General features: G+C 53.4%; 34 non-coding genes across 34 annotated transcripts; 19 read left to right on the forward strand and 15 right to left on the reverse strand.

The window, feature by feature from the left end:
- Positions 1-197: 197 nt before the first annotated feature.
- On the forward strand, positions 198-289 carry Trnai-uau (transfer RNA isoleucine (anticodon UAU)). The gene is given in 2 exon segments: positions 198-235; positions 254-289. It is a non-coding gene; the product is annotated as a tRNA-Ile (tRNA).
- Positions 290-400: 111 nt separating this feature from the next.
- On the forward strand, positions 401-472 carry Trnad-guc (transfer RNA aspartic acid (anticodon GUC)). The gene has a single exon. It is a non-coding gene; the product is annotated as a tRNA-Asp (tRNA).
- Positions 473-1,046: 574 nt separating this feature from the next.
- Trnar-acg (transfer RNA arginine (anticodon ACG)) lies at positions 1,047-1,119 on the reverse strand. The gene has a single exon. It is a non-coding gene; the product is annotated as a tRNA-Arg (tRNA).
- A 440-nt stretch (positions 1,120-1,559) lies between these two features.
- Trnai-uau (transfer RNA isoleucine (anticodon UAU)) lies at positions 1,560-1,651 on the forward strand. The gene is given in 2 exon segments: positions 1,560-1,597; positions 1,616-1,651. It is a non-coding gene; the product is annotated as a tRNA-Ile (tRNA).
- A 1,038-nt stretch (positions 1,652-2,689) lies between these two features.
- Positions 2,690-2,762, reverse strand: Trnar-acg (transfer RNA arginine (anticodon ACG)). Its single transcript has one exon. It is a non-coding gene; the product is annotated as a tRNA-Arg (tRNA).
- A 442-nt stretch (positions 2,763-3,204) lies between these two features.
- Positions 3,205-3,296, forward strand: Trnai-uau (transfer RNA isoleucine (anticodon UAU)). The gene is given in 2 exon segments: positions 3,205-3,242; positions 3,261-3,296. It is a non-coding gene; the product is annotated as a tRNA-Ile (tRNA).
- Positions 3,297-3,407: 111 nt separating this feature from the next.
- Positions 3,408-3,479, forward strand: Trnad-guc (transfer RNA aspartic acid (anticodon GUC)). Its single transcript has one exon. It is a non-coding gene; the product is annotated as a tRNA-Asp (tRNA).
- An 856-nt stretch (positions 3,480-4,335) lies between these two features.
- On the reverse strand, positions 4,336-4,408 carry Trnar-acg (transfer RNA arginine (anticodon ACG)). Its single transcript has one exon. It is a non-coding gene; the product is annotated as a tRNA-Arg (tRNA).
- A 440-nt stretch (positions 4,409-4,848) lies between these two features.
- Trnai-uau (transfer RNA isoleucine (anticodon UAU)) lies at positions 4,849-4,940 on the forward strand. Its single transcript is given in 2 exon segments — positions 4,849-4,886; positions 4,905-4,940. It is a non-coding gene; the product is annotated as a tRNA-Ile (tRNA).
- Positions 4,941-5,362: 422 nt separating this feature from the next.
- Positions 5,363-5,434, reverse strand: Trnam-cau (transfer RNA methionine (anticodon CAU)). Its single transcript has one exon. It is a non-coding gene; the product is annotated as a tRNA-Met (tRNA).
- Positions 5,435-5,697: 263 nt separating this feature from the next.
- On the reverse strand, positions 5,698-5,770 carry Trnar-acg (transfer RNA arginine (anticodon ACG)). The gene has a single exon. It is a non-coding gene; the product is annotated as a tRNA-Arg (tRNA).
- Positions 5,771-6,210: 440 nt separating this feature from the next.
- Trnai-uau (transfer RNA isoleucine (anticodon UAU)) lies at positions 6,211-6,302 on the forward strand. The gene is given in 2 exon segments: positions 6,211-6,248; positions 6,267-6,302. It is a non-coding gene; the product is annotated as a tRNA-Ile (tRNA).
- Positions 6,303-6,413: 111 nt separating this feature from the next.
- On the forward strand, positions 6,414-6,485 carry Trnad-guc (transfer RNA aspartic acid (anticodon GUC)). The gene has a single exon. It is a non-coding gene; the product is annotated as a tRNA-Asp (tRNA).
- An 856-nt stretch (positions 6,486-7,341) lies between these two features.
- Positions 7,342-7,414, reverse strand: Trnar-acg (transfer RNA arginine (anticodon ACG)). The gene has a single exon. It is a non-coding gene; the product is annotated as a tRNA-Arg (tRNA).
- A 440-nt stretch (positions 7,415-7,854) lies between these two features.
- Trnai-uau (transfer RNA isoleucine (anticodon UAU)) lies at positions 7,855-7,946 on the forward strand. Its single transcript is given in 2 exon segments — positions 7,855-7,892; positions 7,911-7,946. It is a non-coding gene; the product is annotated as a tRNA-Ile (tRNA).
- Positions 7,947-8,368: 422 nt separating this feature from the next.
- Trnam-cau (transfer RNA methionine (anticodon CAU)) lies at positions 8,369-8,440 on the reverse strand. Its single transcript has one exon. It is a non-coding gene; the product is annotated as a tRNA-Met (tRNA).
- Positions 8,441-8,703: 263 nt separating this feature from the next.
- On the reverse strand, positions 8,704-8,776 carry Trnar-acg (transfer RNA arginine (anticodon ACG)). Its single transcript has one exon. It is a non-coding gene; the product is annotated as a tRNA-Arg (tRNA).
- A 440-nt stretch (positions 8,777-9,216) lies between these two features.
- On the forward strand, positions 9,217-9,308 carry Trnai-uau (transfer RNA isoleucine (anticodon UAU)). Its single transcript is given in 2 exon segments — positions 9,217-9,254; positions 9,273-9,308. It is a non-coding gene; the product is annotated as a tRNA-Ile (tRNA).
- Positions 9,309-9,419: 111 nt separating this feature from the next.
- Trnad-guc (transfer RNA aspartic acid (anticodon GUC)) lies at positions 9,420-9,491 on the forward strand. Its single transcript has one exon. It is a non-coding gene; the product is annotated as a tRNA-Asp (tRNA).
- An 856-nt stretch (positions 9,492-10,347) lies between these two features.
- On the reverse strand, positions 10,348-10,420 carry Trnar-acg (transfer RNA arginine (anticodon ACG)). The gene has a single exon. It is a non-coding gene; the product is annotated as a tRNA-Arg (tRNA).
- Positions 10,421-10,862: 442 nt separating this feature from the next.
- Positions 10,863-10,954, forward strand: Trnai-uau (transfer RNA isoleucine (anticodon UAU)). The gene is given in 2 exon segments: positions 10,863-10,900; positions 10,919-10,954. It is a non-coding gene; the product is annotated as a tRNA-Ile (tRNA).
- A 1,028-nt stretch (positions 10,955-11,982) lies between these two features.
- On the reverse strand, positions 11,983-12,055 carry Trnar-acg (transfer RNA arginine (anticodon ACG)). Its single transcript has one exon. It is a non-coding gene; the product is annotated as a tRNA-Arg (tRNA).
- Positions 12,056-12,495: 440 nt separating this feature from the next.
- On the forward strand, positions 12,496-12,587 carry Trnai-uau (transfer RNA isoleucine (anticodon UAU)). Its single transcript is given in 2 exon segments — positions 12,496-12,533; positions 12,552-12,587. It is a non-coding gene; the product is annotated as a tRNA-Ile (tRNA).
- A 422-nt stretch (positions 12,588-13,009) lies between these two features.
- On the reverse strand, positions 13,010-13,081 carry Trnam-cau (transfer RNA methionine (anticodon CAU)). Its single transcript has one exon. It is a non-coding gene; the product is annotated as a tRNA-Met (tRNA).
- A 263-nt stretch (positions 13,082-13,344) lies between these two features.
- Trnar-acg (transfer RNA arginine (anticodon ACG)) lies at positions 13,345-13,417 on the reverse strand. Its single transcript has one exon. It is a non-coding gene; the product is annotated as a tRNA-Arg (tRNA).
- A 440-nt stretch (positions 13,418-13,857) lies between these two features.
- Trnai-uau (transfer RNA isoleucine (anticodon UAU)) lies at positions 13,858-13,949 on the forward strand. The gene is given in 2 exon segments: positions 13,858-13,895; positions 13,914-13,949. It is a non-coding gene; the product is annotated as a tRNA-Ile (tRNA).
- A 111-nt stretch (positions 13,950-14,060) lies between these two features.
- Trnad-guc (transfer RNA aspartic acid (anticodon GUC)) lies at positions 14,061-14,132 on the forward strand. Its single transcript has one exon. It is a non-coding gene; the product is annotated as a tRNA-Asp (tRNA).
- An 856-nt stretch (positions 14,133-14,988) lies between these two features.
- On the reverse strand, positions 14,989-15,061 carry Trnar-acg (transfer RNA arginine (anticodon ACG)). The gene has a single exon. It is a non-coding gene; the product is annotated as a tRNA-Arg (tRNA).
- A 442-nt stretch (positions 15,062-15,503) lies between these two features.
- On the forward strand, positions 15,504-15,595 carry Trnai-uau (transfer RNA isoleucine (anticodon UAU)). The gene is given in 2 exon segments: positions 15,504-15,541; positions 15,560-15,595. It is a non-coding gene; the product is annotated as a tRNA-Ile (tRNA).
- A 111-nt stretch (positions 15,596-15,706) lies between these two features.
- Positions 15,707-15,778, forward strand: Trnad-guc (transfer RNA aspartic acid (anticodon GUC)). The gene has a single exon. It is a non-coding gene; the product is annotated as a tRNA-Asp (tRNA).
- An 845-nt stretch (positions 15,779-16,623) lies between these two features.
- Positions 16,624-16,696, reverse strand: Trnar-acg (transfer RNA arginine (anticodon ACG)). The gene has a single exon. It is a non-coding gene; the product is annotated as a tRNA-Arg (tRNA).
- Positions 16,697-17,136: 440 nt separating this feature from the next.
- Trnai-uau (transfer RNA isoleucine (anticodon UAU)) lies at positions 17,137-17,228 on the forward strand. Its single transcript is given in 2 exon segments — positions 17,137-17,174; positions 17,193-17,228. It is a non-coding gene; the product is annotated as a tRNA-Ile (tRNA).
- A 1,039-nt stretch (positions 17,229-18,267) lies between these two features.
- On the reverse strand, positions 18,268-18,340 carry Trnar-acg (transfer RNA arginine (anticodon ACG)). Its single transcript has one exon. It is a non-coding gene; the product is annotated as a tRNA-Arg (tRNA).
- Positions 18,341-18,782: 442 nt separating this feature from the next.
- Trnai-uau (transfer RNA isoleucine (anticodon UAU)) lies at positions 18,783-18,874 on the forward strand. The gene is given in 2 exon segments: positions 18,783-18,820; positions 18,839-18,874. It is a non-coding gene; the product is annotated as a tRNA-Ile (tRNA).
- Positions 18,875-19,450: the final 576 nt, after the last annotated feature.

Consider the following 19,450-nt stretch of genomic DNA (forward strand, 5'->3'; position numbering starts at 1 on the left):
CGTTTTTCTGCAATTTTACGGTGATGACAAGCGGTTGATATGCTTGCAAGTGTAGCATATGAAACAAAAATCGTACGAAGGATCCGTAGCCAGGTGCTAAAGTCGCAGTATGGCCGCAGGTGACGGTCGTATGACGGGTCTGTAGCCAACAGGATGGCAGCAAAGCGAATACCGCTAACTGAAAGCACCCTGCTGTAGCCCCAGTGGCGCAATTGGTTAGCGCACGGTACTTATAAGGTAGTAGCCGTGAGCAATGCCGGGGTTGTGAGTTCGAGCCTCACCTGGGGCATACTTTTACTTCGTAGCAGCTGACTCTGAAAGCATCGGGACGCTAGATTTGAGATGTATCACCTGCTTGAGAAACATAAGTGTGCGTGGATTATAAGTACCGCATGCGTATTCCTCGGTAGTATAGTGGTTAGTATCCCCGCCTGTCACGCGGGAGACCGGGGTTCGATTCCCCGCCGGGGAGGTGCGATTTTTATATCGCGAAAGTTGCACGTGTGGCCCGAAAGGACATTAACGTTGTGATCGAGAAATGTAGTTGCTGCAGAATCGTAAGAAACTCTGCGTCTTAGCAAGTGTTTCTCGTATTCTTCACACGACGACGTCGTCGTCGTTTCAGAACGTACAGGGTTTGCTGTTGACGCTGAATCAGCGCACACCAGGCTTAATGATCGAGCTCGAAGCACCCAAGAAAAAGTATATTTTTAGCAGAGCGTGGTTTCGATCCACGGACCTCTGGGTTATGGGCCCAGCACGCTTCCACTGCGCCACTCCGCTGCGTGGAGGCGTGCGCCCTCTTCGGTGCGTGACATGGGACGCTTGGAAAAGCGTTGGCTGCGTCGCGTACCGTTTAATAAACTGTGCAACATCTCTCAGCTTGACTTGTCTCGACTTTGCTCGACTGACCAATGCAAGAAGCGATATTTACCACGATCGTCTCGAGATGCAGCTGCGAGATGCTCAGGATTGACATTGCACTCCACGCAGGTGGCAACTTTCGAATGCACTGCCTAGCTACGCGCCCGCAACTAACAAAATGCCGACCCTGCCAGGATACGAACCTGGAATCTTCTGATCCGTAGTCAGACGCGTTCTCCGTTGCGCCACAGGGCCACAGTTCGCGTTTCGTAATATGAGGCGGGTACACGTCGCAGAGCAACGTGTTCTCCGTGGCTCTGCAACTCCGTGTCGTCCACTGACAACGGCGGCGCGGCCATTCTGGTCTTCCGCACTCTGCAGGGAGCTGCCAAGGAAGGCATCTCTCCTCCAGCTGCTCGGCCACGGTGCGCCTGCATAGCTTAGAGCTTGCCACACATCTGCCCTCGCTGTTGGACAGGTAGCAGAAGGCAAGGCGCGCGTTTTTCTGCAATTTTACGGTGATGACAAGCGGTTGATATGCTTTCAAGTGTAGCATATGAAACAAAAATCGTACGAAGGATCCGTAGCCAGGTGCTAAAGTCGCAGTATGGCCGCAGGTGACGGTCGTATGACGGGTCTGTAGCCAACAGGATGGCAGCAAAGCGAATACCGCTAACTGAAAGCACCCTGCTGTAGCACCAGTGGCGCAATTGGTTAGCGCACGGTACTTATAAGGTAGTAGCCGTGAGCAATGCCGGGGTTGTGAGTTCGAGCCTCACCTGGGGCATACTTTTACTTCGTAGCAGCCGACTCTGAAAGCATCGGGACGCTAGATTTGAGATGTATCACCTGCTTGAGAAACATAAGTGTGCGTGGATTATAAGTACCGCTTGCGTTTTCCTCGGTAGTATAGTGGTTAGTATCCCCGCCTGTCACGCGGGAGACTGGGGTTCGATTTCCCGCCGGGAGGGGCGATTTTTATATCGCGAAAGTTGCACGTGTGGCCCGAAAGGACATTAACGTTGTGATCGAGAAATGTAGTTGCTGCAGAATCGTAAGAAACTCTGCAGCTTAGCAAGTGTTTCTCGTATTCTTCACACGACGACGTCGTCGTCGTTTCAGAACGTACAGGGTTTGCTGTTGACGCTGAATCAGCGCACACCAGGCTTAATGATCGAGCTCGAAGCACCCAAGAAAAAGAATAATTTTAGGAGAGCGGGGTTTCGATCCACGGACCTCTGGGTTATGGGCCCAGCACGCTTCCACTGCGCCACTCTGCTGCGTGGAGGCATGCACCCTCTTCGGTGCGTGACATGGGACGCTTGGAAAAGCGTTGTCTGCGTCGCGCACCGTTTAATAAACTGTGCAACATCTCTCAGCTTGACTTTTCTCGACTGTACAGGGTTTGCTGTTGACGCTGAATCAGCGCACACCAGGCTTAATGATCGAGCTCGAAGCACCCAAGAAAAAGAATAATTTTAGGAGAGCGGGGTTTCGATCCACGGACCTCTGGGTTATGGGCCCAGCACGCTTCCACTGCGCCACTCTGCTGCGTGGAGGCATGCGCCCTCTTCGGTGCGTGACATGGGACGCTTGGAAAAGCGTTGTCTGCGTCGCGCACCGTTTAATAAACTGTGCAACATCTCTCAGCTTGACTTGTCTCGACTTTGCTCGACTGACGCTACGCTGACGCTTGAAAGAAGCGATATTTACCACGATCGTCTCGAGATGCAGCTGCGAGATGCTCAGGATTGACATTGCACTCCACGCAGGTGGCAACATTCGAATGCACTGCCTAGCTACGCGCCCGCAACTAACAAAATGCCGACCCTGCCAGGATTCGAACCTGGAATCTTCTGATCCGTAGTCAGACGCGTTATCCGTTGCGCCACAGGGCCACAGTTCGCGTTTCGTAATATGAGGCGGGTACACGTCGCAGAGCAACGTGTTCTCCGTGGCTCTGCAACTGCGTGTCGTCCACTGACAACGGCGGCGCGGCCATTCTGGTCTTCCGCACTCTGCAGGGAGCTGCCAAGGAAGGCATCTCTCCTCCAGCTGCTCGGCCACGGTGCGCCTGCATATCTTAGAGCTTGCCACACATCTGCCCTCGCTGTTGGACAGGTAGCAGAAGGCAAGGCGCGCGTTTTTCTGCAATTTTTCGGTGATGACAAGCGGTTGATATGCTTGCAAGTGTAGCATATGAAACAAGAATCGTATGAAGGATCCGTAGCCAGGTGCTAAAGTCGCAGTATGGCCGCAGGTGACGGTCGTATGACGGGTCTGTAGCCACAACAGGATGGCAGCAAAGCGAATACCGCTAACTGAAAGCACCCTGCTGTAGCCCCAGTGGCGCAATTGGTTAGCGCACGGTACTTATAAGGCAGTAGCCGTGAGCAATGCCGGGGTTGTGAGTTCGAGCCTCACCTGGGGCATACTTTTACTTCGTAGCAGCTGACTCTGAAAGCATCGGGACGCTAGATTTGAGATGTATCACCTGCTTGAGAAACATAAGTGTGCGTGGATTATAAGTACCGCTTGCGTATTCCTCGGTAGTATAGTGGTTAGTATCCCCGCCTGTCAAGCGGGAGACTGGGGTTCGATTTCCCGCCGGGGAGGTGCGATTTTTATATCGCGAAAGTTGCACGTGTGGCCCGAAAGGACATTAACGTTGTGATCGAGAAATGTAGTTGCTGCAGAATCGTAAGAAACTCTGCGTCTTAGCAAGTGTTTCTCGTATTCTTCACACGACGACGTCGTCGTCGTTTCAGAACGTACAGGGTTTGCTGTTGACGCTGAATCAGCGCACACCAGGCTTAATGATCGAGCTCGAAGCACCCAAGAAAAAGAATAATTTTAGGAGAGCGGGGTTTCGATCCACGGACCTCTGGGTTATGGGCCCAGCACGCTTCCACTGCGCCACTCTGCTGCGTGGAGGCATGCGCCCTCTTCGGTGCGTGACATGGGACGCTTGGAAAAGCGTTGTCTGCGTCGCGTACCGTTTAATAAACTGTGCAACATCTCTCAGCTTGACTTTTCTCGACTGTACAGGGTTTGCTGTTGACGCTGAATCAGCGCACACCAGGCTTAATGATCGAGCTCGAAGCACCCAAGAAAAAGAATAATTTTAGGAGAGCGGGGTTTCGATCCACGGACCTCTGGGTTATGGGCCCAGCACGCTTCCACTGCGCCACTCTGCTGCGTGGAGGCATGCGCCCTCTTCGGTGCGTGACATGGGACGCTTGGAAAAGCGTTGTCTGCGTCGCGCACCGTTTAATAAACTGTGCAACATCTCTCAGCTTGACTTGTCTCGACTTTGCTCGACTGACGCTACGCTGACGCTTGCAAGAACCGATATTTACCACGATCGTCTCGAGATGCAGCTGCGAGATGCTCAGGATTGACATTGCACTCCACGCAGGTGGCAACATTCGAATGCACTGCCTAGCTACGCGCCCGCAACTAACAAAATGCCGACCCTGCCAGGATACGAACCTGGAATCTTTTGATCCGTAGTCAGACGCGTTATCCGTTGCGCCACAGGGCCACAGTTCGCGTTTCGTAATATGAGGCGGATACACGTCGCAGAGCAACGTGTTCTCCGTGGCTCTGCAACTGCGTGTCGTCCACTGACAACGGCGGCGCGGCCATTCTGGTCTTCCGCACTCTGCAGGGAGCTGCCAAGGAAGGCATCTCTCCTCCAGCTGCTCGGCCACGGTGCGCCTGCATAGCTTAGAGCTTGCCACACATCTGCCCTCGCTGTTGGACAGGTAGCAGAAGGCAAGGCGCGCGTTTTTCTGCAATTTTTCGGTGATGACAAGCGGTTGATATGCTTTCAAGTGTAGCATATGAAACAAAAATCGTACGAAGGATCCGTAGCCAGGTGCTAAAGTCGCAGTATGGCCGCAGGTGACGGTCGTATGACGGGTCTGTAGCCAACAGGATGGCAGCAAAGCGAATACCGCTAACTGAAAGCACCCTGCTGTAGCCCCAGTGGCGCAATTGGTTAGCGCACGGTACTTATAAGGTAGTAGCCGTGAGCAATGCCGGGGTTGTGAGTTCGAGCCTCACCTGGGGCATACTTTTACTTCGTAGCAGCTGACTCTGAAAGCATCGGGACGCTAGATTTGAGATGTATCACCTGCTTGAGAAACATAAGTGTGCGTGCATTATAAGTACCGATTGCGTATTCCTCGGTAGTATAGTGGTTAGTATCCCCGCGTGTCACGCGGGAGACGGGGGTTCGATTCCCCGCCGGGGAGGTGCGATTTTTATATCGCGAAAGTTGCACGTGTGGCCCGAAAGGACATTAACGTTGTGATCGAGAAATGTAGTTGCTGCAGAATCGTAAGAAACTCTGCGTCTTAGCAAGTGTTTCTCGTATTCTTCACACGACGACATCGTCGTCGTTTCAGAACGTACAGGGTTTGCTGTTGACGCTGAATCAGCGCACACCAGGCTTAATGATCGAGCTCGAAGCACCCAAGAAAAAGTATAATTTTAGCAGAGCGTGGTTTCGATCCACGGACCTCTGGGTTATGGGCCCAGCACGCTTCCACTGCGCCACTCTGCTGCGTGGAGGCGTGCGCCCTCTTCGGTGCGTGACATGGGACGCTTGGAAAAGCGTTGGCTGCGTCGCGTACCGTTTAATAAACTGTGCAACATCTCTCAGCTTGACTTGTCTCGACTTTGCTCGACTGACGCTTGCAAGAAGCGATATTTACCACGATCGTCTCGAGATGCAGCTGCGAGATGCTCAGGATTGACATTGCACTCCACGCAGGTGGCAACATTCGAATGCACTGCCTAGCTACGCGCCCGCAACTAACAAAATGCCGACCCTGCCAGGATACGAACCTGGAATCTTCTGATCCGTAGTCAGACGCGTTATCCGTTGCGCCACAGGGCCACAGTTCGCGTTTCGTAATATGAGGCGGGTACATGTCGCAGAGCAACGTGTTCTCCGTGGCTCTGCAACTGCGTGTCGTCCACTGACAACGGCGGCGCGGCCATTCTGGTCTTCCGCACTCTGCAGGGAGCTGCCAAGGAAGGCATCTCTCCTCCAGCTGCTCGGCCACGGTGCGCCTGCATAGCTTAGAGCTTGCCACACATCTGCCCTCGCTGTTGGACAGGTAGCAGAAGGCAAGGCGCGCGTTTTTCTGCAATTTTTCGGTGATGACAAGCGGTTGATATGCTTTCAAGTGTAGCATATGAAACAAAAATCGTACGAAGGATCCGTAGCCAGGTGCTAAAGTCGCAGTATGGCCGCAGGTGACGGTCGTATGACGGGTCTGTAGCCAACAGGATGGCAGCAAAGCGAATACCGCTAACTGAAAGCACCCTGCTGTAGCCCCAGTGGCGCAATTGGTTAGCGCACGGTACTTATAAGGTAGTAGCCGTGAGCAATGCCGGGGTTGTGAGTTCGAGCCTCACCTGGGGCATACTTTTACTTCGTAGCAGCTGACTCTGAAAGCATCGGGACGCTAGATTTGAGATGTATCACCTGCTTGAGAAACATAAGTGTGCGTGCATTATAAGTACCGATTGCGTATTCCTCGGTAGTATAGTGGTTAGTATCCCCGCCTGTCACGCGGGAGACCGGGGTTCGATTCCCCGCCGGGGAGGTGCGATTTTTATATCGCGAAAGTTGCACGTGTGGCCCGAAAGGACATTAACGTTGTGATCGAGAAATGTAGTTGCTGCAGAATCGTAAGAAACTCTGCAGCTTAGCAAGTGTTTCTCGTATTCTTCACACGACGACGTCGTCGTCGTTTCAGAACGTACAGGGTTTGCTGTTGACGCTGAATCAGCGCACACCAGGCTTAATGATCGAGCTCGAAGCACCCAAGAAAAAGAATAATTTTAGGAGAGCGGGGTTTCGATCCACGGACCTCTGGGTTATGGGCCCAGCACGCTTCCACTGCGCCACTCTGCTGCGTGGAGGCATGCACCCTCTTCGGTGCGTGACATGGGACGCTTGGAAAAGCGTTGTCTGCGTCGCGCACCGTTTAATAAACTGTGCAACATCTCTCAGCTTGACTTTTCTCGACTGTACAGGGTTTGCTGTTGACGCTGAATCAGCGCACACCAGGCTTAATGATCGAGCTCGAAGCACCCAAGAAAAAGAATAATTTTAGGAGAGCGGGGTTTCGATCCACGGACCTCTGGGTTATGGGCCCAGCACGCTTCCACTGCGCCACTCTGCTGCGTGGAGGCATGCGCCCTCTTCGGTGCGTGACATGGGACGCTTGGAAAAGCGTTGTCTGCGTCGCGCACCGTTTAATAAACTGTGCAACATCTCTCAGCTTGACTTGTCTCGACTTTGCTCGACTGACGCTACGCTGACGCTTGCAAGAACCGATATTTACCACGATCGTCTCGAGATGCAGCTGCGAGATGCTCAGGATTGACATTGCACTCCACGCAGGTGGCAACATTCGAATGCACTGCCTAGCTACGCGCCCGCAACTAACAAAATGCCGACCCTGCCAGGATACGAACCTGGAATCTTTTGATCCGTAGTCAGACGCGTTATCCGTTGCGCCACAGGGCCACAGTTCGCGTTTCGTAATATGAGGCGGATACACGTCGCAGAGCAACGTGTTCTCCGTGGCTCTGCAACTGCGTGTCGTCCACTGACAACGGCGGCGCGGCCATTCTGGTCTTCCGCACTCTGCAGGGAGCTGCCAAGGAAGGCATCTCTCCTCCAGCTGCTCGGCCACGGTGCGCCTGCATAGCTTAGAGCTTGCCACACATCTGCCCTCGCTGTTGGACAGGTAGCAGAAGGCAAGGCGCGCGTTTTTCTGCAATTTTTCGGTGATGACAAGCGGTTGATATGCTTTCAAGTGTAGCATATGAAACAAAAATCGTACGAAGGATCCGTAGCCAGGTGCTAAAGTCGCAGTATGGCCGCAGGTGACGGTCGTATGACGGGTCTGTAGCCAACAGGATGGCAGCAAAGCGAATACCGCTAACTGAAAGCACCCTGCTGTAGCCCCAGTGGCGCAATTGGTTAGCGCACGGTACTTATAAGGTAGTAGCCGTGAGCAATGCCGGGGTTGTGAGTTCGAGCCTCACCTGGGGCATACTTTTACTTCGTAGCAGCTGACTCTGAAAGCATCGGGACGCTAGATTTGAGATGTATCACCTGCTTGAGAAACATAAGTGTGCGTGCATTATAAGTACCGATTGCGTATTCCTCGGTAGTATAGTGGTTAGTATCCCCGCGTGTCACGCGGGAGACGGGGGTTCGATTCCCCGCCGGGGAGGTGCGATTTTTATATCGCGAAAGTTGCACGTGTGGCCCGAAAGGACATTAACGTTGTGATCGAGAAATGTAGTTGCTGCAGAATCGTAAGAAACTCTGCGTCTTAGCAAGTGTTTCTCGTATTCTTCACACGACGACATCGTCGTCGTTTCAGAACGTACAGGGTTTGCTGTTGACGCTGAATCAGCGCACACCAGGCTTAATGATCGAGCTCGAAGCACCCAAGAAAAAGTATAATTTTAGCAGAGCGTGGTTTCGATCCACGGACCTCTGGGTTATGGGCCCAGCACGCTTCCACTGCGCCACTCTGCTGCGTGGAGGCGTGCGCCCTCTTCGGTGCGTGACATGGGACGCTTGGAAAAGCGTTGGCTGCGTCGCGTACCGTTTAATAAACTGTGCAACATCTCTCAGCTTGACTTGTCTCGACTTTGCTCGACTGACGCTTGCAAGAAGCGATATTTACCACGATCGTCTCGAGATGCAGCTGCGAGATGCTCAGGATTGACATTGCACTCCACGCAGGTGGCAACATTCGAATGCACTGCCTAGCTACGCGCCCGCAACTAACAAAATGCCGACCCTGCCAGGATACGAACCTGGAATCTTCTGATCCGTAGTCAGACGCGTTATCCGTTGCGCCACAGGGCCACAGTTCGCGTTTCGTAATATGAGGCGGGTACATGTCGCAGAGCAACGTGTTCTCCGTGGCTCTGCAACTGCGTGTCGTCCACTGACAACGGCGGCGCGGCCATTCTGGTCTTCCGCACTCTGCAGGGAGCTGCCAAGGAAGGCATCTCTCCTCCAGCTGCTCGGCCACGGTGCGCCTGCATAGCTTAGAGCTTGCCACACATCTGCCCTCGCTGTTGGACAGGTAGCAGAAGGCAAGGCGCGCGTTTTTCTGCAATTTTTCGGTGATGACAAGCGGTTGATATGCTTTCAAGTGTAGCATATGAAACAAAAATCGTACGAAGGATCCGTAGCCAGGTGCTAAAGTCGCAGTATGGCCGCAGGTGACGGTCGTATGACGGGTCTGTAGCCAACAGGATGGCAGCAAAGCGAATACCGCTAACTGAAAGCACCCTGCTGTAGCCCCAGTGGCGCAATTGGTTAGCGCACGGTACTTATAAGGTAGTAGCCGTGAGCAATGCCGGGGTTGTGAGTTCGAGCCTCACCTGGGGCATACTTTTACTTCGTAGCAGCTGACTCTGAAAGCATCGGGACGCTAGATTTGAGATGTATCACCTGCTTGAGAAACATAAGTGTGCGTGCATTATAAGTACCGATTGCGTATTCCTCGGTAGTATAGTGGTTAGTATCCCCGCCTGTCACGCGGGAGACCGGGGTTCGATTCCCCGCCGGGGAGGTGCGATTTTTATATCGCGAAAGTTGCACGTGTGGCCCGAAAGGACATTAACGTTGTGATCGAGAAATGTAGTTGCTGCAGAATCGTAAGAAACTCTGCAGCTTAGCAAGTGTTTCTCGTATTCTTCACACGACGACGTCGTCGTCGTTTCAGAACGTACAGGGTTTGCTGTTGACGCTGAATCAGCGCACACCAGGCTTAATGATCGAGCTCGAAGCACCCAAGAAAAAGAATAATTTTAGGAGAGCGGGGTTTCGATCCACGGACCTCTGGGTTATGGGCCCAGCACGCTTCCACTGCGCCACTCTGCTGCGTGGAGGCATGCACCCTCTTCGGTGCGTGACATGGGACGCTTGGAAAAGCGTTGTCTGCGTCGCGCACCGTTTAATAAACTGTGCAACATCTCTCAGCTTGACTTTTCTCGACTGTACAGGGTTTGCTGTTGACGCTGAATCAGCGCACACCAGGCTTAATGATCGAGCTCGAAGCACCCAAGAAAAAGAATAATTTTAGGAGAGCGGGGTTTCGATCCACGGACCTCTGGGTTATGGGCCCAGCACGCTTCCACTGCGCCACTCTGCTGCGTGGAGGCATGCGCCCTCTTCGGTGCGTGACATGGGACGCTTGGAAAAGCGTTGTCTGCGTCGCGCACCGTTTAATAAACTGTGCAACATCTCTCAGCTTGACTTGTCTCGACTTTGCTCGACTGACGCTACGCTGACGCTTGCAAGAAGCGATATTTACCACGATCGTCTCGAGATGCAGCTGCGAGATGCTCAGGATTGACATTGCACTCCACGCAGGTGGCAACATTCGAATGCACTGCCTAGCTACGCGCCCGCAACTAACAAAATGCCGACCCTGCCAGGATTCGAACCTGGAATCTTCTGATGCGTAGTCAGACGCGTTATCCGTTGCGCCACAGGGCCACAGTTCGCGTTTCGTAATATGAGGCGGGTACACGTCGCAGAGCAACGTGTTCTCCGTGGCTCTGCAACTGCGTGTCGTCCACTGACAACGGCGGCGCGGCCATTCTGGTCTTCCGCACTCTGCAGGGAGCTGCCAAGGAAGGCATCTCTCCTCCAGCTGCTCGGCCACGGTGCGCCTGCATATCTTAGAGCTTGCCACACATCTGCCCTCGCTGTTGGACAGGTAGCAGAAGGCAAGGCGCGCGTTTTTCTGCAATTTTTCGGTGATGACAAGCGGTTGATATGCTTGCAAGTGTAGCATATGAAACAAGAATCGTATGAAGGATCCGTAGCCAGGTGCTAAAGTCGCAGTATGGCCGCAGGTGACGGTCGTATGACGGGTCTGTAGCCACAACAGGATGGCAGCAAAGCGAATACCGCTAACTGAAAGCACCCTGCTGTAGCCCCAGTGGCGCAATTGGTTAGCGCACGGTACTTATAAGGCAGTAGCCGTGAGCAATGCCGGGGTTGTGAGTTCGAGCCTCACCTGGGGCATACTTTTACTTCGTAGCAGCTGACTCTGAAAGCATCGGGACGCTAGATTTGAGATGTATCACCTGCTTGAGAAACAGAAGTGTGCATGGATTATAAGTACCGCTTGCGTATTCCTCGGTAGTATAGTGGTTAGTATCCCCGCCTGTCACGCGGGAGACTGGGGTTCGATTTCCCGCCGGGGAGGTGCGATTTTTATATCGCGAAAGTTGCACGTGTGGCCCGAAAGGACATTAACGTTGTGATCGAGAAATGTAGTTGCTGCAGAATCGTAAGAAACTCTACGTCTTAGCAAGTGTTTCTCGTATTCTTCACACGACGACGTCGTCGTCGTTTCAGAACGTACAGGGTTTGCTGTTGACGCTGAATCAGCGCACACCAGGCTTAATGATCGAGCTCGAAGCACCCAAGAAAAAGAATAATTTTAGGAGAGCGGGGTTTCGATCCACGGACCTCTGGGTTATGGGCCCAGCACGCTTCCACTGCGCCACTCTGCTGCGTGTAGGCATGCGCCCTCTTCGGTGCGTGACATGGGACGCTTGGAAGAGCGTTGTCTGCGTCGCGTACCGTTTAATAAACTGTGCAACATCTCTCAGCTTGACTTTTCTCGACTGTACAGGGTTTGCTGTTGACGCTGAATCAGCGCACACCAGGCTTAATGATCGAGCTCGAAGCACCCAAGAAAAAGAATAATTTTAGGAGAGCGGGGTTTCGATCCACGGACCTCTGGGTTATGGGCCCAGCACGCTTCCACTGCGCCACTCTGCTGCGTGGAGGCATGCGCCCTCTTCGGTGCGTGACATGGGACGCTTGGAAAAGCGTTGTCTGCGTCGCGCACCGTTTAATAAACTGTGCAACATCTCTCAGCTTGACTTGTCTCGACTTTGCTCGACTGACGCTTGCAAGAAGCGATATTTACCATGATCGTCTCGAGATGCAGCTGCGAGATGCTCAGGATTGACATTGCACTCCACGCAGGTGGCAACATTCGAATGCACTGCCTAGCTACGCGCCCGCAACTAACAAAATGCCGACCCTGCCAGGATACGAACCTGGAATCTTCTGATCCGTAGTCAGACGCGTTCTCCGTTGCGCCACAGGGCCACAGTTCGCGTTTCGTAATATGAGGCGGGTACACGTCGCAGAGCAACGTGTTCTCCGTGGCTCTGCAACTGCGTGTCGTCCACTGACAACGGCGGCGCGGCCATTCTGGTCTTCCGCACTCTGCAGGGAGCTGCCAAGGAAGGCATCTCTCCTCCAGCTGCTCGGCCACGGTGCGCCTGCATAGCTTAGAGCTTGCCACACATCTGCCCTCGCTGTTGGACAGGTAGCAGAAGGCAAGGCGCGCGTTTTTCTGCAATTTTTCGGTGATGACAAGCGGTTGATATGCTTTCAAGTGTAGCATATGAAACAAAAATCGTACGAAGGATCCGTAGCCAGGTGCTAAAGTCGCAGTATGGCCGCAGGTGACGGTCGTATGACGGGTCTGTAGCCAACAGGATGGCAGCAAAGCGAATACCGCTAACTGAAAGCACCCTGCTGTAGCCCCAGTGGCGCAATTGGTTAGCGCACGGTACTTATAAGGTAGTAGCCGTGAGCAATGCCGGGGTTGTGAGTTCGAGCCTCACCTGGGGCATACTTTTACTTCGTAGCAGCCGACTCTGAAAGCATCGGGACGCTAGATTTGAGATGTATCACCTGCTTGAGAAACATAAGTGTGCGTGGATTATAAGTACCGCTTGCGTATTCCTCGGTAGTATAGTGGTTAGTATCCCCGCCTGTCACGCGGGAGACTGGGGTTCGATTTCCCGCCGGGGAGGGGCGATTTTTATATCGCGAAAGTTGCACGTGTGGCCCGAAAGGACATTAACGTTGTGATCGAGAAATGTAGTTGCTGCAGAATCGTAAGAAACTCTGCAGCTTAGCAAGTGTTTCTCGTATTCTTCACACGACGACGTCGTCGTCGTTTCAGAACGTACAGGGTTTGCTGTTGACGCTGAATCAGCGCACACCAGGCTTAATGATCGAGCTCGAAGCACCCAAGAAAAAGTATAATTTTAGCAGAGCGTGGTTTCGATCCACGGACCTCTGGGTTATGGGCCCAGCACGCTTCCACTGCGCCACTCTGCTGCGTGGAGGCGTGCGCCCTCTTCGGTGCGTGACATGGGACGCTTGGAAAAGCGTTGGCTGCGTCGCGTACCGTTTAATAAACTGTGCAACATCTCTCAGCTTGACTTGTCTCGACTTTGCTCGACTGACGCTTGCAAGAAGCGATATTTACCACGATCGTCTCGAGATGCAGCTGCGAGATGCTCAGGATTGACATTGCACTCCACGCAGGTGGCAACATTCGAATGCACTGCCTAGCTACGCGCCCGCAACTAACAAAATGCCGACCCTGCCAGGATACGAACCTGGAATCTTCTGATCCGTAGTCAGACGCGTTATCCGTTGCGCCACAGGGCCACAGTTCGCGTTTCGTAATATGAGGCGGGTACATGTCGCAGAGCAACGTGTTCTCCGTGGCTCTGCAACTGCGTGTCGTCCACTGACAACGGCGGCGCGGCCATTCTGGTCTTCCGCACTCTGCAGGGAGCTGCCAAGGAAGGCATCTCTCCTCCAGCTGCTCGGCCACGGTGCGCCTGCATAGCTTAGAGCTTGCCACACATCTGCCCTCGCTGTTGGACAGGTAGCAGAAGGCAAGGCGCGCGTTTTTCTGCAATTTTTCGGTGATGACAAGCGGTTGATATGCTTTCAAGTGTAGCATATGAAACAAAAATCGTACGAAGGATCCGTAGCCAGGTGCTAAAGTCGCAGTATGGCCGCAGGTGACGGTCGTATGACGGGTCTGTAGCCAACAGGATGGCAGCAAAGCGAATACCGCTAACTGAAAGCACCCTGCTGTAGCCCCAGTGGCGCAATTGGTTAGCGCACGGTACTTATAAGGTAGTAGCCGTGAGCAATGCCGGGGTTGTGAGTTCGAGCCTCACCTGGGGCATACTTTTACTTCGTAGCAGCTGACTCTGAAAGCATCGGGACGCTAGATTTGAGATGTATCACCTGCTTGAGAAACATAAGTGTGCGTGCATTATAAGTACCGATTGCGTATTCCTCGGTAGTATAGTGGTTAGTATCCCCGCCTGTCACGCGGGAGACCGGGGTTCGATTCCCCGCCGGGGAGGTGCGATTTTTATATCGCGAAAGTTGCACGTGTGGCCCGAAAGGACATTAACGTTGTGATCGAGAAATGTAGTTGCTGCAGAATCGTAAGAAACTCTGCAGCTTAGCAAGTGTTTCTCGTATTCTTCACACGACGACGTCGTCGTCGTTTCAGAACGTACAGGGTTTGCTGTTGACGCTGAATCAGCGCACACCAGGCTTAATGATCGAGCTCGAAGCACCCAAGAAAAAGAATAATTTTAGGAGAGCGGGGTTTCGATCCACGGACCTCTGGGTTATGGGCCCAGCACGCTTCCACTGCGCCACTCTGCTGCGTGGAGGCATGCACCCTCTTCGGTGCGTGACATGGGACGCTTGGAAAAGCGTTGTCTGCGTCGCGCACCGTTTAATAAACTGTGCAACATCTCTCAGCTTGACTTTTCTCGACTGTACAGGGTTTGCTGTTGACGCTGAATCAGCGCACACCAGGCTTAATGATCGAGCTCGAAGCACCCAAGAAAAAGAATAATTTTAGGAGAGCGGGGTTTCGATCCACGGACCTCTGGGTTATGGGCCCAGCACGCTTCCACTGCGCCACTCTGCTGCGTGGAGGCATGCGCCCTCTTCGGTGCGTGACATGGGACGCTTGGAAAAGCGTTGTCTGCGTCGCGCACCGTTTAATAAACTGTGCAACATCTCTCAGCTTGACTTGTCTCGACTTTGCTCGACTGACGCTACGCTGACGCTTGCAAGAAGCGATATTTACCACGATCGTCTCGAGATGCAGCTGCGAGATGCTCAGGATTGACATTGCACTCCACGCAGGTGGCAACATTCGAATGCACTGCCTAGCTACGCGCCCGCAACTAACAAAATGCCGACCCTGCCAGGATTCGAACCTGGAATCTTCTGATGCGTAGTCAGACGCGTTATCCGTTGCGCCACAGGGCCACAGTTCGCGTTTCGTAATATGAGGCGGGTACACGTCGCAGAGCAACGTGTTCTCCGTGGCTCTGCAACTGCGTGTCGTCCACTGACAACGGCGGCGCGGCCATTCTGGTCTTCCGCACTCTGCAGGGAGCTGCCAAGGAAGGCATCTCTCCTCCAGCTGCTCGGCCACGGTGCGCCTGCATATCTTAGAGCTTGCCACACATCTGCCCTCGCTGTTGGACAGGTAGCAGAAGGCAAGGCGCGCGTTTTTCTGCAATTTTTCGGTGATGACAAGCGGTTGATATGCTTGCAAGTGTAGCATATGAAACAAGAATCGTATGAAGGATCCGTAGCCAGGTGCTAAAGTCGCAGTATGGCCGCAGGTGACGGTCGTATGACGGGTCTGTAGCCACAACAGGATGGCAGCAAAGCGAATACCGCTAACTGAAAGCACCCTGCTGTAGCCCCAGTGGCGCAATTGGTTAGCGCACGGTACTTATAAGGCAGTAGCCGTGAGCAATGCCGGGGTTGTGAGTTCGAGCCTCACCTGGGGCATACTTTTACTTCGTAGCAGCTGACTCTGAAAGCATCGGGACGCTAGATTTGAGATGTATCACCTGCTTGAGAAACAGAAGTGTGCATGGATTATAAGTACCGCTTGCGTATTCCTCGGTAGTATAGTGGTTAGTATCCCCGCCTGTCACGCGGGAGACCGGGGTTCGATTCCCCGCCGGGGAGGTGCGATTTTTATATCGCGAAAGTTGCACGTGTGGCCCGAAAGGACATTAACGTTGTGATCGAGAAATGTAGTTGCTGCAGAATCGTAAGAAACTCTACGTCTTAGCAAGTGTTTCTCGTATTCTTCACACGACGACGTCGTCGTCGTTTCAGAACGTACAGGGTTTGCTGTTGACGCTGAATCAGCGCACACCAGGCTTAATGATCGAGCTCGAAGCACCCAAGAAAAAGAATAATTTTAGGAGAGCGGGGTTTCGATCCACGGACCTCTGGGTTATGGGCCCAGCACGCTTCCACTGCGCCACTCTGCTGCGTGTAGGCATGCGCCCTCTTCGGTGCGTGACATGGGACGCTTGGAAGAGCGTTGTCTGCGTCGCGTACCGTTTAATAAACTGTGCAACATCTCTCAGCTTGACTTTTCTCGACTGTACAGGGTTTGCTGTTGACGCTGAATCAGCGCACACCAGGCTTAATGATCGAGCTCGAAGCACCCAAGAAAAAGAATAATTTTAGGAGAGCGGGGTTTCGATCCACGGACCTCTGGGTTATGGGCCCAGCACGCTTCCACTGCGCCACTCTGCTGCGTGGAGGCATGCGCCCTCTTCGGTGCGTGACATGGGACGCTTGGAAAAGCGTTGTCTGCGTCGCGCACCGTTTAATAAACTGTGCAACATCTCTCAGCTTGACTTGTCTCGACTTTGCTCGACTGACGCTTGCAAGAAGCGATATTTACCATGATCGTCTCGAGATGCAGCTGCGAGATGCTCAGGATTGACATTGCACTCCACGCAGGTGGCAACATTCGAATGCACTGCCTAGCTACGCGCCCGCAACTAACAAAATGCCGACCCTGCCAGGATACGAACCTGGAATCTTCTGATCCGTAGTCAGACGCGTTCTCCGTTGCGCCACAGGGCCACAGTTCGCGTTTCGTAATATGAGGCGGGTACACGTCGCAGAGCAACGTGTTCTCCGTGGCTCTGCAACTGCGTGTCGTCCACTGACAACGGCGGCGCGGCCATTCTGGTCTTCCGCACTCTGCAGGGAGCTGCCAAGGAAGGCATCTCTCCTCCAGCTGCTCGGCCACGGTGCGCCTGCATAGCTTAGAGCTTGCCACACATCTGCCCTCGCTGTTGGACAGGTAGCAGAAGGCAAGGCGCGCGTTTTTCTGCAATTTTTCGGTGATGACAAGCGGTTGATATGCTTTCAAGTGTAGCATATGAAACAAAAATCGTACGAAGGATCCGTAGCCAGGTGCTAAAGTCGCAGTATGGCCGCAGGTGACGGTCGTATGACGGGTCTGTAGCCAACAGGATGGCAGCAAAGCGAATACCGCTAACTGAAAGCACCCTGCTGTAGCCCCAGTGGCGCAATTGGTTAGCGCACGGTACTTATAAGGTAGTAGCCGTGAGCAATGCCGGGGTTGTGAGTTCGAGCCTCACCTGGGGCATACTTTTACTTCGTAGCAGCCGACTCTGAAAGCATCGGGACGCTAGATTTGAGATGTATCACCTGCTTGAGAAACATAAGTGTGCGTGGATTATAAGTACCGCTTGCGTATTCCTCGGTAGTATAGTGGTTAGTATCCCCGCCTGTCACGCGGGAGACTGGGGTTCGATTTCCCGCCGGGGAGGGGCGATTTTTATATCGCGAAAGTTGCACGTGTGGCCCGAAAGGACATTAACGTTGTGATCGAGAAATGTAGTTGCTGCAGAATCGTAAGAAACTCTGCAGCTTAGCAAGTGTTTCTCGTATTCTTCACACGACGACGTCGTCGTCGTTTCAGAACGTACAGGGTTTGCTGTTGACGCTGAATCAGCGCACACCAGGCTTAATGATCGAGCTCGAAGCACCCAAGAAAAAGAATAATTTTAGGAGAGCGGGGTTTCGATCCACGGACCTCTGGGTTATGGGCCCAGCACGCTTCCACTGCGCCACTCTGCTGCGTGGAGGCATGCACCCTCTTCGGTGCGTGACATGGGACGCTTGGAAAAGCGTTGTCTGCGTCGCGCACCGTTTAATAAACTGTGCAACATCTCTCAGCTTGACTTTTCTCGACTGTACAGGGTTTGCTGTTGACGCTGAATCAGCGCACACCAGGCTTAATGATCGAGCTCGAAGCACCCAAGAAAAAGAATAATTTTAGGAGAGCGGGGTTTCGATCCACGGACCTCTGGGTTATGGGCCCAGCACCCTTCCACTGCGCCACTCTGCTGCGTGGAGGCATGCGCCCTCTTCGGTGCGTGACATGGGACGCTTGGAAAAGCGTTGTCTGCGTCGCGCACCGTTTAATAAACTGTGCAACATCTCTCAGCTTGACTTGTCTCGACTTTGCTCGACTGACGCTACGCTGACGCTTGCAAGAAGCGATATTTACCACGATCGTCTCGAGATGCAGCTGCGAGATGCTCAGGATTGACATTGCACTCCACGCAGGTGGCAACATTCGAATGCACTGCCTAGCTACGCGCCCGCAACTAACAAAATGCCGACCCTGCCAGGATTCGAACCTGGAATCTTCTGATCCGTAATCAGACGCGTTATCCGTTGCGCCACAGGGCCACAGTTCGCGTTTCGTAATATGAGGCGGGTACACGTCGCAGAGCAACGTGTTCTCCGTGGCTCTGCAACTGCGTGTCGTCCACTGACAACGGCGGCGCGGCCATTCTGGTCTTCCGCACTCTGCAGGGAGCTGCCAAGGAAGGCATCTCTCCTCCAGCTGCTCGGCCACGGTGCGCCTGCATATCTTAGAGCTTGCCACACATCTGCCCTCGCTGTTGGACAGGTAGCAGAAGGCAAGGCGCGCGTTTTTCTGCAATTTTTCGGTGATGACAAGCGGTTGATATGCTTGCAAGTGTAGCATATGAAACAAGAATCGTATGAAGGATCCGTAGCCAGGTGCTAAAGTCGCAGTATGGCCGCAGGTGACGGTCGTATGACGGGTCTGTAGCCACAACAGGATGGCAGCAAAGCGAATACCGCTAACTGAAAGCACCCTGCTGTAGCCCCAGTGGCGCAATTGGTTAGCGCACGGTACTTATAAGGCAGTAGCCGTGAGCAATGCCGGGGTTGTGAGTTCGAGCCTCACCTGGGGCATACTTTTACTTCGTAGCAGCTGACTCTGAAAGCATCGGGACGCTAGATTTGAGATGTATCACCTGCTTGAGAAACAGAAGTGTGCATGGATTATAAGTACCGCTTGCGTATTCCTCGGTAGTATAGTGGTTAGTATCCCCGCCTGTCACGCGGGAGACTGGGGTTCGATTTCCCGCCGGGGAGGTGCGATTTTTATATCGCGAAAGTTGCACGTGTGGCCCGAAAGGACATTAACGTTGTGATCGAGAAATGTAGTTGCTGCAGAATCGTAAGAAACTCTGCGTCTTAGCAAGTGTTTCTCGTATTCTTCACACGACGACGTCGTCGTCGTTTCAGAACGTACAGGGTTTGCTGTTGACGCTGAATCAGCGCACACCAGGCTTAATGATCGAGCTCGAAGCACCCAAGAAAAAGAATTATTTTAGGAGAGCGGGGTTTCGATCCACGGACCTCTGGGTTATGGGCCCAGCACGCTTCCACTGCGCCACTCTGCTGCGTGGAGGCATGCGCCCTCTTCGGTGCGTGACATGGGACGCTTGGAAAAGCGTTGTCTGCGTCGCGTACCGTTTAATAAAC

This window comes from Schistocerca cancellata, chromosome 9 (genome assembly GCF_023864275.1).
Source record: "Schistocerca cancellata isolate TAMUIC-IGC-003103 chromosome 9, iqSchCanc2.1, whole genome shotgun sequence".
In the NCBI taxonomy this organism is placed as follows: domain Eukaryota; kingdom Metazoa; phylum Arthropoda; class Insecta; order Orthoptera; family Acrididae; genus Schistocerca; species Schistocerca cancellata.